Source organism: Leguminivora glycinivorella, chromosome 17, assembly GCF_023078275.1.
Source record: "Leguminivora glycinivorella isolate SPB_JAAS2020 chromosome 17, LegGlyc_1.1, whole genome shotgun sequence".
Classification (NCBI taxonomy): Eukaryota; Metazoa; Arthropoda; class Insecta; order Lepidoptera; family Tortricidae; genus Leguminivora; species Leguminivora glycinivorella.
In genome coordinates, this window is record NC_062987.1 from 17,669,428 (window position 1) to 17,685,991 (window position 16,564).

General features: G+C 37.1%; 1 protein-coding gene and 1 long non-coding RNA gene across 3 annotated transcripts in view; one reads left to right on the forward strand and one right to left on the reverse strand.

Annotated features, from left to right (window-relative positions):
- The window catches only part of LOC125235527 (mitogen-activated protein kinase kinase kinase 11), a 149,825-nt gene that overhangs the window by 90,397 nt on the left and 42,864 nt on the right, over positions 1 to 16,564 (forward strand). The gene's annotated exons all lie outside the window — the stretch shown is intronic.
- On the reverse strand, positions 7,314 to 8,771 carry LOC125235528. The gene is made up of 3 exons (XR_007178101.1): positions 8,439 to 8,771; positions 7,868 to 8,006; positions 7,314 to 7,585 (listed from the first exon to the last, which is right to left on the reverse strand). It is a non-coding gene; the product is annotated as an uncharacterized LOC125235528 (long non-coding RNA).

Below are 16,564 nucleotides of genomic sequence, written 5' to 3' on the forward strand. Positions count from 1 at the left end.
GAACATTTAGGGACTGTAGAAAATAAACTGCAGGGTTAACCATAACTCTTAATTCATACCACCATCGTAGTCAAATTCCTTTTATCAACATTTGCAAGTTACCTGAAACTTGCATAACACTTTATATTCATATCGCAAAATGTTAGAATAGCAAATGAAGAGGAATTGTTACCTAGCCAAAACGGAGGGAATATCCCCTCTCAATAAAAACTTCGCAACTATAAGCAGAGTCTAGAATTGGCAAAACACAAAGTTGGCGTACTCTCCCAGGGATGCTTGAGGCCAATTTTGTCTTAACAAATGCATGTTGTTTTAACATTAAAGGTGTATGCATAATATGTACTGTATATGCAGGTGCAATATTTGTGCATTGTACAGATCCTTCTGAGACGCGTCACACAACTTGCGTAATGCGTGCGTGCACAACAATAACAATGTACTAGCGTGCATGTCGACTCACTCAGTCTACGAAGCCAGTGAGTTCTGATCTTTAGTACCGCCTTGCGCAAAAACACCAGTCTGCGATTTTAGGCTCACGCTGATTGATGCTAACGAAATCCATTCATAATAAATTCTCGCATACCTAACTATCACTAGATTAACACTAGGGATAGGAAAAACCTATGCTATGTTAAGGTAGCATTCGGATCCCAGCAGTCGCGACCCGGCAGCCGCTGCCCAGCAGCGCTGCTCGGTCGCTTGCGTCGGAAACTATCGCATATAAATCCCTACAAAGCGGTGCGGCGCGACCCGGTCGCGGCTGCTGGGCAGCGGCTGCCGGGTCGCGACTGCTGGGATCCGAATGCTACCTTTAGCGTCATCTAAGGTACCGGCCACATCAGAGCGTCGCGTGTCTCGGGGCGCGCAACGGACGTCCGCGCCACGCCACGCCACCTGAGTGTAATTCAAAAAACGTCTTCTCAGTACATTTTGTATAGGAAGGACGTAAGACGCGCCCCAGCCCCAGGTGGCGTGGCGGCGGCGTGGCGCGGACGTCCGTTGCGCGCCCCGAGACACGCGACGCTTAAGTGGGAACGCTGGCTAAAAACACATCAGTTTCCAACCCAAAGGACAAACCAGTATCAGCCTCTACCAAACTGTCTTTGCCCGAACTTTTCTGAATTGATTCCCTCACAACCTTGCCAAACCTCTGCGAGAATCCCTCATTATTCTGAAAATACAGCTCTAAAGAGAAAAGCTTTTATATTACCTCGGGTACTGCCGATATTGTAGAAAGTATGGCACAATGCATCGTTTCAGTCAATTTAATGCAGCCGAAAACTTGCAAGACGGTGTATTCCAATCGCAAGAGCGCTGCGCTGTTCTGTTTATGTTGCTAAACTCATGTTATACTGTTCAATCATTAATCGAATATCTATTACTCATATCAATTATTCCATTAGAAAGGAAACAGACTGAAAATTGAGCAGAAAACAGAGTGAAATTGAGCCTTTTTAAAAATGTTAATTACCACGACGGCTATCGAATTGGGCTATACAGCCACGAACGTAAGTGTCGCAAGGATGCTGCTTGAATCATCTGTTATAAATGTAAATTGCAAAGGCTTGTGTGCGTAGCCGAATGCACAAACGCTTCACGAAACGCTCACGAAACGAAACGCTCGTAGATATCTATCTCTATCGCTCTTGGGTATTGGCGCGATAGAGCCAGACTACCTTTCGCGGCGTTTCGTTTTCGTTTCGCGTTGTAGAAATGCCATTCGGCTACGGGGCCTGTTATTATTATTATCGCTTTTACCATTCAAATTTAAACTGTGTATAAGTGTGTATCGTTCCCAAAAAATAATATTGATAATGGTCTCTCCCTTTGCCTTCTTGCCTCAATTCTTCCTACTATAAAACCTCTTCGTTAGTTAAAACTGGGACCCGTTTCTCGAAAGCTACAAGCCTTGTATTACAAGTGCGCGAACTGTCAAATCGTATGGGTTGTCATGGAAACACACTTGTAATACAAGGCTTGTACCTTTCGAGAAACGGGCCACTGGTCTTTTGAACAATCGACTCTGCTACCCTTTCGCAACCAACACAATCGGCCAGGAGGCGTGTACTCCCGCGATAACTTACACCGTTTCATTAAACGCCTTTTGGCTATCTGCAAACAAAATTTCACCTTGTTTACCATATTATCTACCCTTTCACCGCATAAAATATCCGTTCCGGGCCTGCTAACAAGATAACAATATTCCGAGGTATGCACCCCTCACCCTTGTTTATACTTGATTATATATACGTATAACTCTAGCTTTCTGTGAGACGCGTGACGTTTCATATTGCTTTCTTTATTAATCAGGCGCGTTGAGTGACAGTTCTGTTACGTAAGATCGTTATTTTTATCTGAGGAAAAGTAGATTAAATAGATTAATGTACACACTTTTATTTTCACGCCGTTTGGGGAAAAATAGAAGTGTTGCACTATCACAGGATACTAAAATCTAATTTTTCGGTTTAATAGGATACGTGAGGCGACGCGGATTTTTTTAAACAAATAACAAAACGGCAGTACGATTGCCCACATCTACATTACTAGAGTCTGGGGGCCGATTTTTGAGTCTCACTGTCACTAAAATACCGGTTGAAAACGGTGAATTGCCTATTATTTTCAGTGACAATTTTCTGAATTCGAACGCCGTGAGACTCAAAAATCGGCCCCCTGTTCGGAAAGATAAGACTTGTGAAATGTATGGGATCCAATACATTTCACGACTCTTCTCTTTCCGAACAGACTCTATTCGCATGATGTCCAATTTCCATGAAAATCAAGATGCGATTAGTTAAATACTGATCATTTTATACCATATACTGATATTTCTATTATCATAAAAGTCAATAAAAGGTATGCAGTTAAATGACGAAATATAATAATTACAATTAGTGATGGGTCGTTACCAGTAACTTACTAACAATGGGAACATTCCCGGTAATGTTACTAGTAATGTTACCCCCGAGCGGTAACATTGAGTAACTTTCAAAAAATAATTAGTATTGTATATTTATTTTCGTGTCAAATAGTTAACTCAATAATAATGCTATTCTTTACAACAATAAAACAGTCCAGGATTCTCTAAGAGAGTAAATTCCCAATGTTACTGGTAACATTCTCAATGTTACCGGTAACATTCCCAATATTACCAGGAAACTTTCCAAAGTTACTGGGATCAATACTATTTATCTGGAAACGAAGATCAATAATTATGTAAAATAAAAGAAAATATGTGTAAAAATCAGTTTAATTATGAAAATGTAACAATCAACATTATGTATAATATAATAATGATCACAGTTTTACGTATATTTGAATGTTGTTTCACATATTAATAACCTTAAATAAAAAATTAAGTACGTCAATATTTTAAAATAAAATCAGTACTTATTATAAATGTTTATATTAAGTACATGCAATAAGCTTACTTCAACATTATGTATATAATAATGATCACAGTTTTTGTAACGTTTAAATGATGTTTCACATATGTGTAAATAATTATAAATTAAATATTAAGTATGTCAGTACTTTAAAATGAAATCAGTATGTATTATCATTTTTATATGAAATTAAGTACATGCAGTTAGCTTACTTTAATTTGAAAAATATAACAATCAACATTGTGTATAATTTTAGTATGTATATTTAAATGTTGTTTCACATATAAATCATCTTAATTTAAATATTAAGCATGACCATATAGTTTAAAAATGAAATCAGTTAAGTAGATACAATTAGCTTATTTGCAATAAGTTATCCAACAAAGACTCAGCTTCAGGCACACAAATCAACTAGTAAAAATTCACATAACAGGTATAATATATTAAAATTTACTATAATCTCCAACAATGAAATCTTTAACATTCATTCTTGTTAAAAATTTTAATCAATTCAAATTCAATCTGTACAATCTGTAGAAAAAATACTGTTTGATGAAATTGAATCTGAGGTGCCATCTTCCATATCTTCAACGTCCGAAAATTCATCTTCAGAGTTGGACGAATCCGTATCATGCATATCCTCGTTGACAATTGTACTCCGATCAAAAGGTTTTTGTGATTCTGATTGATGAGATAACTTCCAGTTGTGAGATATATAAGTTAATTTTCCCGCTCTGTTTGTCTTCAACCGATTCCTTCGTTTCGTATGAATATTTGAAAATGTAGAGAAAGACCGCTCTACCGCTGCAGAGGTGGCAGGCATGGTTAGTATTTTGACAGCTGTTTTACCTAACACTGTATTGGAGAATAATGTTTCCCACCATGTGACTGGCTCTGTAGTAGCTGCCATTTTCCACACAAAATCCTTTGCCCAGATGCTTTTGTGTGTCTTGTAGTCCGATAATTCCATTAAAATATCAGTTGATTCATTCCCAAGATTAAATATGATTTCGCATCCATCAACGTTTTCTTGATCTGTTAATTGTGATCCTTGATTCTTTGGGTCTAGTATTGTCGCTGCAAAATGGATTGGTTTCAGAGCATTTGCCTTTCTTTCTTCAAATTTCGCTTTGAGGTCTGCTAAATTATTTTCAAGAAGATTTGTTGTTTGGTAATTGTTAAGCAATGCATCTAATTCTTTAAATGCCTTGTACACTAGATGTACTGCAAAATAATCCCCTTCTAGAATGTATATCCATTGGACAATGGGGTCTAAAAACCTTTCAAGGTTACGGAGCTCTGTCCATGTGTCTTCGTTTAAAATTTTATTTTTGTATTGTCTTAGTGATGTTGTAGATTCATTTATTACCATATTTTGCACAACAATTTTTGATTTGATAAAGCTTTGAAGACATGCTAAATAACTGCCCCATCTGGTTTTAACTGGTAACTGAAGACTCGAATTGACGCTTTTTTCCTCCGCGAGTCTTCGGAATTCAGCTCCAAGGATATATGTGATCGTGTAATTGTTTTTATTACTCTCACTGTAAATGCAAAAATGCGACGTATTTTCATGACTTTTAATGAGTCCCCAACAAACAAATGCAGGGTATGAGCCAAACATCCTGTCCATAGAGTTTGTTCATATTTGTCGTGCAAGAGCTTCCCAAATCTGACCATGTTTGCCGCATTGTCCGTAACAACTGCAACAAACTTTGACGGATGAAACTCTTCGATTATATTTGTGACTTCTTCACACAGATATTCGGCCGTATGTCTTTGTTCCTTTGTTTCTATAAATTTGTAGAAGTATGGTTTCGGAGCATAGAGAATCACATTTAGGATGGATTCTTTTCTTAGGTTAGACCATCCATCAATAGCCAAGTGAATAATACTGGCTTGATTGATTTTGCTCACTATTTCGCTTTGAACGTCTGAATATTCTTCATCTAATAGAGATGTAGCCAATCTCTTTCTTGAAGGCATACCGTATAAAGGGTTCATCATATGAAAAGCTTCTTTCCATAGCGGGTGCTCGAATTGAGAGAAAGGTGTGCCAGTTACATACATTGCTCTTGCAACAGCTTTGTGTATATTCATCTGAAACAATGAGTTTAAAAGATATAACAATTGCTATTATATTATTTTGTTATTATGTTATATCTTCAAATGACGAATTGAATCACGTTTACTTAAAAAAGGTACACGCGGAAAAAATAATCACCACGTTTTCAAACAGGTCATACCCAATTATAGGTAAACAGTGAAACAGTCGGGTATTTTTTTATACTACGTTGTGTTTTTAACTTATTTATTAATTAGTAGGTACCTACTTTGTTTATTTAAATTATATAATACAATTATTATTATCAACTTCTTTTAGTCGTCTACCAAAGTCAGTTTTACAATACAATTTATATTAAGCTGAAAATATATTTACCTGCTCGTCTTTATCCATCAACACTGAAAGAAATGTTTGCATAACTGTAACCAAATTTTAGGTTACTGCTTACCTAAAAATTGTGACTTGCGAACTACGTGTTACCCATTACCAAACCGTGTTTTGTTATTTGTGTTGAGTTATGAACAACTTAACTATTTATGTTACTGTTTTAAATTGTATGTTCTACTTATAACAATGGTAATAGTCTAGTAATAATTATAACATTTTGTGATTTGCAACAAAAGTACAAGCGCCATTTTGTTACTATGGAACAAATAATTTAACTATTTCACAACCAAATTGCTTACGAATCTATAACATCTAGTTGGTTGCAAACACAAAAATGTTTTGTAATAATTAAATAATCCAACATTTACTTAGTAATTAAACTGTTCAATTATTTTCTGAATTGATTTATTTATTAGTAGTCAAACTGTTCATCAACTGGTAACTAATTTAATTTGTTGACGTGTTACAGTACTTAGGTTGTTAATCAGAAAGTTTAGTCTGGTAACTAATAACAAAACTGTTTAGCTACAAGTAGCTCGACCAATTTAGTAATCTATAATTAAAATGGTAATTCCACTATATTTTGTTAGTTAAACGTCGGATCAAATAGCTACCAGTCCATCCGGCAATTAACTTAGTACAAAAAGGGACGATATCAATGAATCCGTCCTTAAATTAATCAACGAGAGTATAGTAAAATCACATTGTATTGAAATGAAATGTAACGACACCTTTTAGTAGCCTTACCCGATCACTTATTACGATTCAGTTTAAGTTTTTAGCTCCGTCCTGTAGCAATTCCGTTTAGGTCCTAAACTGAATCTTAGATAATATTCGTAATAAGTGATCAGGTAATGCTACTAGAAGGTATTGTTACAATTCATTTCAATACAATGTGATTTTACTATACTCTCGTTGATTAATTTAAGGACGGATTCATTGATATCGTCCCTTTTTGTACTAAGTTAATTGCCGGATGGACTGGTAGCTATTTGATCCGACGTTTAACTAACAAAATATAGTGGAATTACAGTATATTTATAATATTTATTATTTGACTGAATTCTGATAAATATTCATATTAAGACGGGGTTTTACTTGAATTGGTGTTACTTACATTAAAAACAACAATAATTAAATTCCATTATTTTCATAAATAATTAACGTAAAGCGTCTTGATACGAATATTCAAATTTTAGGTAGGTAGCATAGTAAAACTCTTCATTTAAATGCTAAGTACAGTTTTATTCAAATAATTCCTGTATTTCCGAAATATTATAACAAAATTATGACACTATAACATTATTTACTTTCTGATTTCGTAATCATCAAAAAATAGAAACAATGGAAATACTAACTTATGCTTATGTTTCGCTTTTACTTTAGCCCAAGAGCTACCCAGTGCATTAAGAACAAATTTTATTTTAAATCACGCATCAACTGCATTTCGTAACGAACATTATTTACAGTTGGTTTATTAGAGCTTTGATAGAATATCTTACAATTTAGACGGCGGCAACGTTAATTCCATTTCGCACCGTCTTTCCGCTCTGCGTGCGATGGTCTCTTCTATTTGCGCAGCACATTTCACATGCATAAAAAAAATCCTTCCGGCACAATCAGCTTAGACGGCCACCAGAGAAGTTTAGAGTAGACCTGGTTTAATTCTTACTCTTGCCTACGTTCGAAGTAGTCACCAAAAAAGGGGTCGCCATAAATGCTGCCAGGTCCAGGACTTCTTCACAATGTTCTGAAACATTCAATTTAATATGTACCTTCCTCAGTCCTCGTATACTTTTTAATAATGTTTTATTTTTGTACATATTACAAAACCATTTTGAACTTTTATCGTGTAAAAAAGGGTTCTAAATACAAAAACAAAACAATCGTTAATATTAAAAGATACATATGAAATCAATGGATGTGGTAATGTTAGTCTGTTCGGAAAGAGAAGAGTCGTGGAATGTATTGGACCCCAACCCCATACATTTCACTACTCTTCTCTTTCCGAACAGACTCTATAGGTACTTACTTTTTTGGAAAATGCGTCCGTAATTATACTAATTATGTTTTGTAGCATGACTGTTTGGGTAATCAGTTTCGCCTTGTAATAATTTCTTATATTTCCTCTTCTGATAATAACTGCAAAATATCAATATGTTTTCTGTGTTCTGAAATTAAAACGTACACAAATGTCAGAATACCAACGTTCACTGATAAAGGATAATAGAACATACAATAGAACTTTCCAACTATTCCAACGAATAACAATAAAATTGTAACCCCATAACCAAGGTGAACTGAAAACGCCGCAGTGAAAGGAATATAGGTAATGTTATTGACCACTCGTTTACTATGTTACTGGAAATTAGTAGTAGAATTAATTCCTGACCTACAAACCTACCTGCTGTGTTTACCTACCTGTAAATTGCCCCCTGTAAACCTACGTATTAAACTTAGGAATTAAGAAAACTTCCACCTAATTAATTGCGTATTCAATCCTACTTATGGGCATTAAGCACGTTTGGTAGATATCTACTTACGCTACAACTACAGCTCCCATATCATGCAATTCATTATTGTTATTAAATGTTGTTACTTACCTTTAAACATCTAAATATTTACATAGGGAGAGCCACGACGCTAGGTACTCCTCCATCGTAGTGGTACTAGTACACGAGGCATCTCACACTCGGAGGTTCTGGCTGACTCCGCCGCCGCCGCCTCCTCAAGTTCACTCATATTGTGCACCCGCCCTTGCCTCCAAGGTTTTCTTCACAAATACCATGAATTTTATTAATAACAACCGGACTGAACAAACTGTGATGCGTGCTGAAATGCTGAGACTCTCGTCTCGAGGAAACACAAACGGGAACGAACAGGTTTGCTTCGGTCCGGTCCGTTTACTGTGCGGCTGTGCGCGTCGCGTCATTCTGTTTCATGTTGTAAACAATCGTTCGAGCTACAGATAACAAAAGTTTTGTAGTGTTTTACTAAACATTACGTACTTTATAACTATAGTTTTCCTTAATTCGTACATTTGCTTAAGTAAGCAACAAAGAAGTAAAATCACTTATTTGTTACAAAACTATTTTTTGTTAATAAATAGAGTAGTAAATTAAAGACAACATAATTGTTTGTCTAATATTTGAATGAAATTGTTACCTGGTAGTTATGTAAGGTAAAATTATTAGTATGCTATTAGATTTGGTTAAAATCAATCAAACACTTTAACAGTCTGCAAACATATACAGTTTTGTTGGAACAACAATACATAGTTTGGTAAAACGTAGTCTAACGTACTGATAATAATTAAGGATACATTTAAGTTAATTATAAAAAGACAGTTCTGTTGCAGCAGCTCTACTACTTCGTTTAAGTTGATTAAGTTAATAACAGCCTAATATTAAATTACTGCACATCAAATACAAAATAACATGACTAGTATTGTATTACACCACAAAATTAGTTATGTAAATTTAACTAAAATTTGTTTCGCTATAACTTGAGTTCAATTATTTCTGAAACAACTGAATTAGTTCAGTTAATTATTTCTTTCAGTGAATGCTGGTCTGACATTTGTTGTATCTTGTGATGTATAGGCACGGCTATGGTCACTGTCGCTTAATACTTGAGCTTCACATAATGTTGATGAGTTTTTGTCATTTTTCTTAAAACTGTCCTTTACATCTTGGGGGCTCTTTTTACATTTTATAATATGAACCGCAAACTTTGTAGCATTTCTATAGTTGTACACAACACTGCAAAAGTTACAAGTGTAACTTTTTTTATTGTTTATAGTATTTTCAGTAAAATAACTATACACTGGACTTTTCGGCTTCATTGTAACATATTCAGTTCTGTACTCCACTTGTTATCACAATTAATACGTTCACTCAAAGCCGTGTTTTAGATAAAACTAACCCCATGCCAAGGGATCCATGCCAGGTAACAATTGCGATAAGAGGCTTGAGCGAAAGAGAAAATAAACGTTGAGTATGAAAGAGAAAGATGTATATCTACACGTGTAGTATACTAGCTGTTCCCCAAGACTTCATTCGCGTGGATTAATTTCCCGATATTTATGTATGAATTCGGAATAATAATAAACTTAAAATATTTATTTTGGCATACAGATTGTCTTCTCTTTTTAACATTCTTAAAGGTGGAATTTTTCAAAATCTTTCTACATCTCTTAGTACACTTTTTAATTGCAACCCAGTGTGCATATTTCAACGTTCTAGCTTTGACAGTTTCGGCTCTGCGATGATGAATCAGTCAGTCGGTCAGTCAGTCAGTCAGGACAATTGTTATATGTATAGTTAGATATACATAACATGGTGCACTGAGACAATACCGTTTACAACGAATTTTAATTCAATACATCATCAATTTCGTATGTTACCGTCTTTTGGGAATGTTACTGGTAACATTGGGAACTTACTAGTAATGTTCCCAAATGGAAACTTACTGGTAACGGGAATGTTTCCACCGCCCATCACTAATTACAATAACTGAAAATGCAAACTATGCCACCTGAAGGGTTATGTCGTTGGCATTCTGTTCTTGAAACCTTTTGTACCGTCGGCAAACACATTTATCGGGTAAAGTTCACACCTTGACTTTCATGAAAGGTCAGCAGTCGTCCACGTGGTTCCTTGCGATCTAGGATCTAGGTCTTCTGGTAATTGGATTGTAAAACATAAATAAACAACAGTTAAACCCTACCTAGGGGCTAGGCATCTTAACTTACTAATACTATACTTTCCTCTGTCCGTCATTTAATTATTACTATGGTTATATTATACGTTTAAAGCTCGGCCACACATGCGCGTTTTGATAGCGTAGGCGGAGCGGTAGCGGAGCGTCAGCGGAGCGCAACGATAGCGGCGCGCCGCGCCGGACGAACGGGAACTAACGAGCGCGGATTGCGAGCGGAATGCGCGCGAATTGCGAGCCGGCGGAACGCTGCGTTCCGCCGGCGCACCGCTGACGCTACGCTATTAAAACGCTTTATGTGTGGCGGAGGCTTTAAGCAGGTATGTATTACATTATAAGAACTGCATGTTGCTGCTGACGTTGCAGTTGGCGAGCAATTTTCATACAAATAGTTGCAGGTATGCCACAAAAATAAAGTTCGTCTCCTTGTACTTAGTGAAAATTCTATGAAAAGTTTGTTTAAAATAACACTTGCATTGGCGGGGCTGTTAAAATTGCTGTTAACTTAGCTTCGTATGTCTCTATCTACCTATTGGCAAAGACATATGTAACTCCGTATAGACGGATAAAGTCTAAGAAAAAAACATACCTCAAATCCATAGAGAAAAAGTGTACGGTGGCCTAGATGGCGTTACACCTTTGGGGGACGCTCGGCTAGATGGCGCTAATATTAATATTCGACATTTTCACACATATCAAGCAAACGATATGGGCCAAATTATCAAAACTGACGTTCAAAAGTTTTGAGCCTGTGTCGAGATTATGGCAGTCTATGCACTGTGATTACACATTTTACTTTGACAGTAACTCTCTATAATACTCGATCCTCTTTGCTATTAGGGACCGGCCACATCTAAGAGACGCATGTCCTGGGGTGCGGAACGGACGTCCGCGCCACGCCGCCTGAATGTAAGTAACGTAAACGTAAGACGCGCGCCCAGGTGGCGTGGCGGCGGCATGGCGCGCGCCGCGCCACCTGGGGGCGCGTCTTACGTCCTTCCTATACAAAATCTACTGAGGAGACGTTTTTTGAATTACATTCAGGCGGCGTGGCGGAGACGTCCGTTGCGCGCCCCGAGACACGCGACGCTTAAGTGGGAACGCTGCCTTAGGTAACAAGAAATAATATACATAGGTACTATTATTTCAAAGTTCCCAGAACCCATGTCATTGCACGCTGAGAAGGACACACCAATTTGCATGATATTTGTAAACATTTCTAGAAAAACCATTTGCATATTTCGTGTTCATAAAAATACACATGACTTAAAACAATGGACTCGCTATTTTCCATTTACTGATTTAAATTTGTTTCGTCGGATATATGTAGACAAGGTTTCTTAAAAATGCTTTGTACGCTCAACCAATTTGTCTAGCTAGATCTCTATGTTATTGACACCGTGCTTTAAGCCGGGTAATCAATTGCCATAGAAGTCACTTTGACGTTTACTGACAAAGTTCTACAGTATAATAAAGAGTACTATCGTACAGTATGGCCACTCCCGCTCCCCACTGAAAGTGCCACCCACCCCCTCTCGGCTACCTCACAGTTACCGCCTGTCAAAAATGCGAACAGTTGACCTGTCATATCTCACTTATTCAAGCATAGTACGCGTTCACCTACACGAGCTAGACTGTGTGTTAGGAACGCGCCTCTTTCATATATTTGATCGCCAGTGTCCGAGGTGTGACAGTACTGTACCTATTCCTGGTAATTTCTTCAAGATGTCAGACGATGAGGAGAATAAGTGACTCTGTATTCACTGCGAGTTGTTGCAAAACGCCGCGTTTAACGTGATGTGAATAGGCTCTAAAGAATACGATTTATTATTTAGGTTGATCCCACCGCACACGATGTGTGATTTGAAATCTTGTAAAAAGTACCTATTGTTTGAAGAAATATGCACAAAATCATATTGAGCGATAAGTCACTATATGTGGCCTATTTAACCACAGTGACATTGACACTTGACACTGACAATTCCGTGCCTAATATTTCTGGTCTTTCTGGGTCGATAAATAACATTGTTGATTAGCGTCAATATAAGTATTTCCTTTGTTGAACTTGCAATGAACGGATTGTCACTTTAGGGCGAAAAATGTCACCGTGGTGAAACAGGTCACCGTTGACCATTATCAATTTTAAATAAGGATAATTTTAGCCCTTTCATTGTGGAGCCAAAATATCTAATACCGCGATACCGTGATAGTTCCAAAATTGACAAATAGGAATAAGGATGTACCAATTTATTTTAATATCCTTCCGATGGCAAACAACCATACGACGGTCGACGAAGCAGTTACTGTAGAACTGCAGTGTACAGTGAGCTGCGAAATTGCCTGGACAAATTATGAATTGATAAATTCGCCGTGAACATTTGCAGCTCAATGTACACTTGTACAGTCAACCAATTGGAACCCAGGCCACTCTACAGCCATGTCAATATGACAAACAGTAAGAGATTTCTTACAATCTGATTTATAACGTCACTATGACATATATGACAGTGGCCTAGGATTGAATTGGTTGACTGTACTTGCGCGTTGCCGAGCCTTTAAAAACTGTTTACTCAATTGAATAAACCTCGAGAAAATAAATAAATAAATTTTGGGGGACACCTTACACAGATCAACTTAGCCCCAAACTAAGCAAAGCTTGTACTATGGGTGCTAAGCGACGATATACATACTTAAATAGATAAACACAGACTTATATACATAGAAAACATCCATGACTCAGGACAAATATCTGTGCTCACAAATAAATGCCCTTACCGGGATTCGAACCTGGGACCTGGGAACCTGGGAAATAAGGGAAATAACCACAAAATTAAAATTTTGAAAAAACCCCCGACTGCGACATAGTAGACAGATTTTCATGAAACATGGCTAAGAACACTCCCGACTAACTCAGCTTTCAGACAAAAGAAACTACATCTAAATCGGTTCATCCGTTCGGGAGCTACGATGCCACAGACAGACACACACACAGACAGACAGACAAACAGACAGACAGACAGACGGACAGAGAGACAGACAGACAGACACGTCAAACTTATAACACCCCTTCGTTTTTGCGTCGGGGGTTAAAAAATGCAAAAGTCTCTTAATATTAGTTAGATATGGTGGCAATTTTCTAGCCAGACGCCTTAATGTCCATTCAAGAGGAACCGGATCTATATCCTGTTGGCTTTACTTCCCGCGCTCCTTGTGAATTATTCAACGCGAGTACTCTGCGTGCAGATTACCTTTTAATAGATCCCCTATTATAACGTACTAACTTTCCGCGGTTTCGCTCGCGTTAAAAAGAGACAAAAAGTAGCCTATGTAGTGACATAGGCTACTAGGCATGGCGAGTGCGCCATCCCTTCAACTATCTCCACTTTAAAAATTACGTTAAATCGTCGCTCCGTTTTGCCGTGAAAGACGGACAAACAAACAGACACACACACTTTCCCATTTATAATATTAGTATGGATAAGTATTAAGTATGGCTGTTCCACCGCTTGTCGACGTCGGAAGCGCTTTCAGTCGTTAGTTTCGGTTTTACAATAATTATGTAAAGATCGTGTTATTCACGGTAACGCGCAGATACAAATCTAGTTTAATCGCAAGACAATAAAAGCCAAAGTAAGTATCGTAGTAAATTAAATGAAATAGAACTTTTACTACTGAATGTCGCTCTATACTTAAACGTACCGCAATTATCGTGTAGCATAATTATGTTTGCTGATAAATGTGGAACTGTTCATTATAAAGATGTTTTTCTTTTAATTAATTGTGTTCTTCATGTTCTTTTTCCTATTTTTATTATATGTATTAGTTACCTGTATACATTATCTAGTGATAGGTAATCAATGGGTAGATGCTCTAAACTCCACCGCCAATACGATTGAATTCGTATTTGAGATCCGTACTCCGCGGCCGTTGAAGGTCGCATCCGCTAATTTCATTAAAACTTACTGCGGTATCAATGGGAAAGTTGGAAGACTTCGAACCCATCATATTGGAATGGAATCGTCTCGATGGTTGAGCTTATAGGATAACAACGATGATATGAATACTTCTAAGATGAATCTGCGGGGCTATCCGGGGCTATTGTCAATTTGTAAAGAAATTAAAATGAACGTTTGTCACAATATCTAGTTTCGATTTTCACGTAAAAGTTCTCCCCGTATACTTCCAGACAGCACATATCATCAATTCATCATTAGATAGTCAAACTCTTGCCAAATTTCCCACACGACACAACTTATCCATTCGATCGTGTAACTTCGGGATGATGTCAGTGTCTCATAAACCTCTAGTTTACGGTGATCGTTCTCGAAATGTTTGCCCAGAGCCAAATGGCGAGACGGTTACTCTTTACTACTGTCGGGGAAAATGTCGGTTTATTGTCTTACGTAAAGGGTAAAAGAAATGGAATAAAACTAAATATACAAATAGAATTGGGTGAATCAACTTTTTCTTGCTTTTTGCAAGAATTGCCCATACTTATTATTAGCTCTACTTTTGTGAGTTTTAACCTGGCCATCGTGAATAAAGATCCTTATTTTTATTTTACATTAAGGGAATAATAAAAAAAAAACATTTACAATTAAATCTATATGTGACCCAGTGGAAGAGATACTTTTTTCATATAAAAGTGAGGGACAGCTATGTCCACTGGGTCACTGCTCGAAATAAAGTAATAAAATAGCAAATCCTGTAAAAACATGATGTATTGCATAGCTTGTATATCTGTTTTTAATATAATAAGTATAAACTTATTACACTAAATACAAATTAAATTTTCTGACCACATGTAGTCGAAGTATGCGTAATTTTGCTGGCAAAGAAAAGTTGATTCACCCAATTGCTACTCACCCGCAAAAGATTCATGTCACAAAGCTCAAGAAGTGCACATTTTACCGACTTTATCTTTCCCAAATTCTAATAGAACTTTTGACGGCTGGACAGATTTAATCATAGACATCAGGGGGCCGATTTTTGAGTCTCACTGTCACTAAAATACCGGTTGAAAACGGTGAATTGCCTATTATTTTCAGTGACAATTTTCTGAATTCGAACGCCGTGATAACATGACTAAGACCAACAATGTACATGGAAATGAAGTCTAATTGCAATTATTCAAAAACATGGTGACATTGAACTCGTAGTAGTGATTAATTTGATTATGTAAGTACTTAATCACAATTTTTCAACTTGGACATTAAGATGCATTTGCATCATAGGCGTTAATAAATGAATCTATTGTCTATCGATATTATCTATAAATAACTTTTTCATGTCTAAACGCGTGTTTAAAGTACCTGTTACGTTCTTACTTTTTCGTTCCTACGTGACACGAATAAATGACTACACAACAACGGAAGACACTCGCATACTGATCAGAAAGTGAAAAGGGGTTCTATGGTTTTTTTTATACGAGACCATAAGCTCGTTCATTATTATTTACATGAATAACCATCGATATTGTCTTTAGAAAGTTCCCCTGACATTTACCCGCAACCTATTATTAAAATGTAAAATGCATGAGGAGGTTGACCGATCGATACGTTACACACCAGTTTCGACTGTATCGTAGTTGCAATATCATGTTAAACATTGGACAAAACAGGACATATTCTCTTAATAAATAACTCAACATTAGCTACACCTACTTATAACACTTATAACCTTCCTTTGCTTCTTCACTCGAAACTTTCAGTGGACTTTTAAATGCGCGACAAACATGGGATCTGAGGCTTTCTTATTTACTGGCTCTCGGAGCTGTCTGACGTAGCCGGGAAGCGGTAACTTCGTTTAGCGCAGCTATCTGAATTTTTCGGGCCGGAGGACAGAAAGTGACGACAAATTCCCGTGCAATCCTGATAATGCGCAAAAAATCGTGAGCTTTCAGAACAAATCCTGACATATGGCAACCCTAGCCGCGTCTAGCACGCGTTTAACAATTTACTGCGTTAACCTGCATATCGGAATGGGAGGAATCTGGTCCATCGGACGCGAT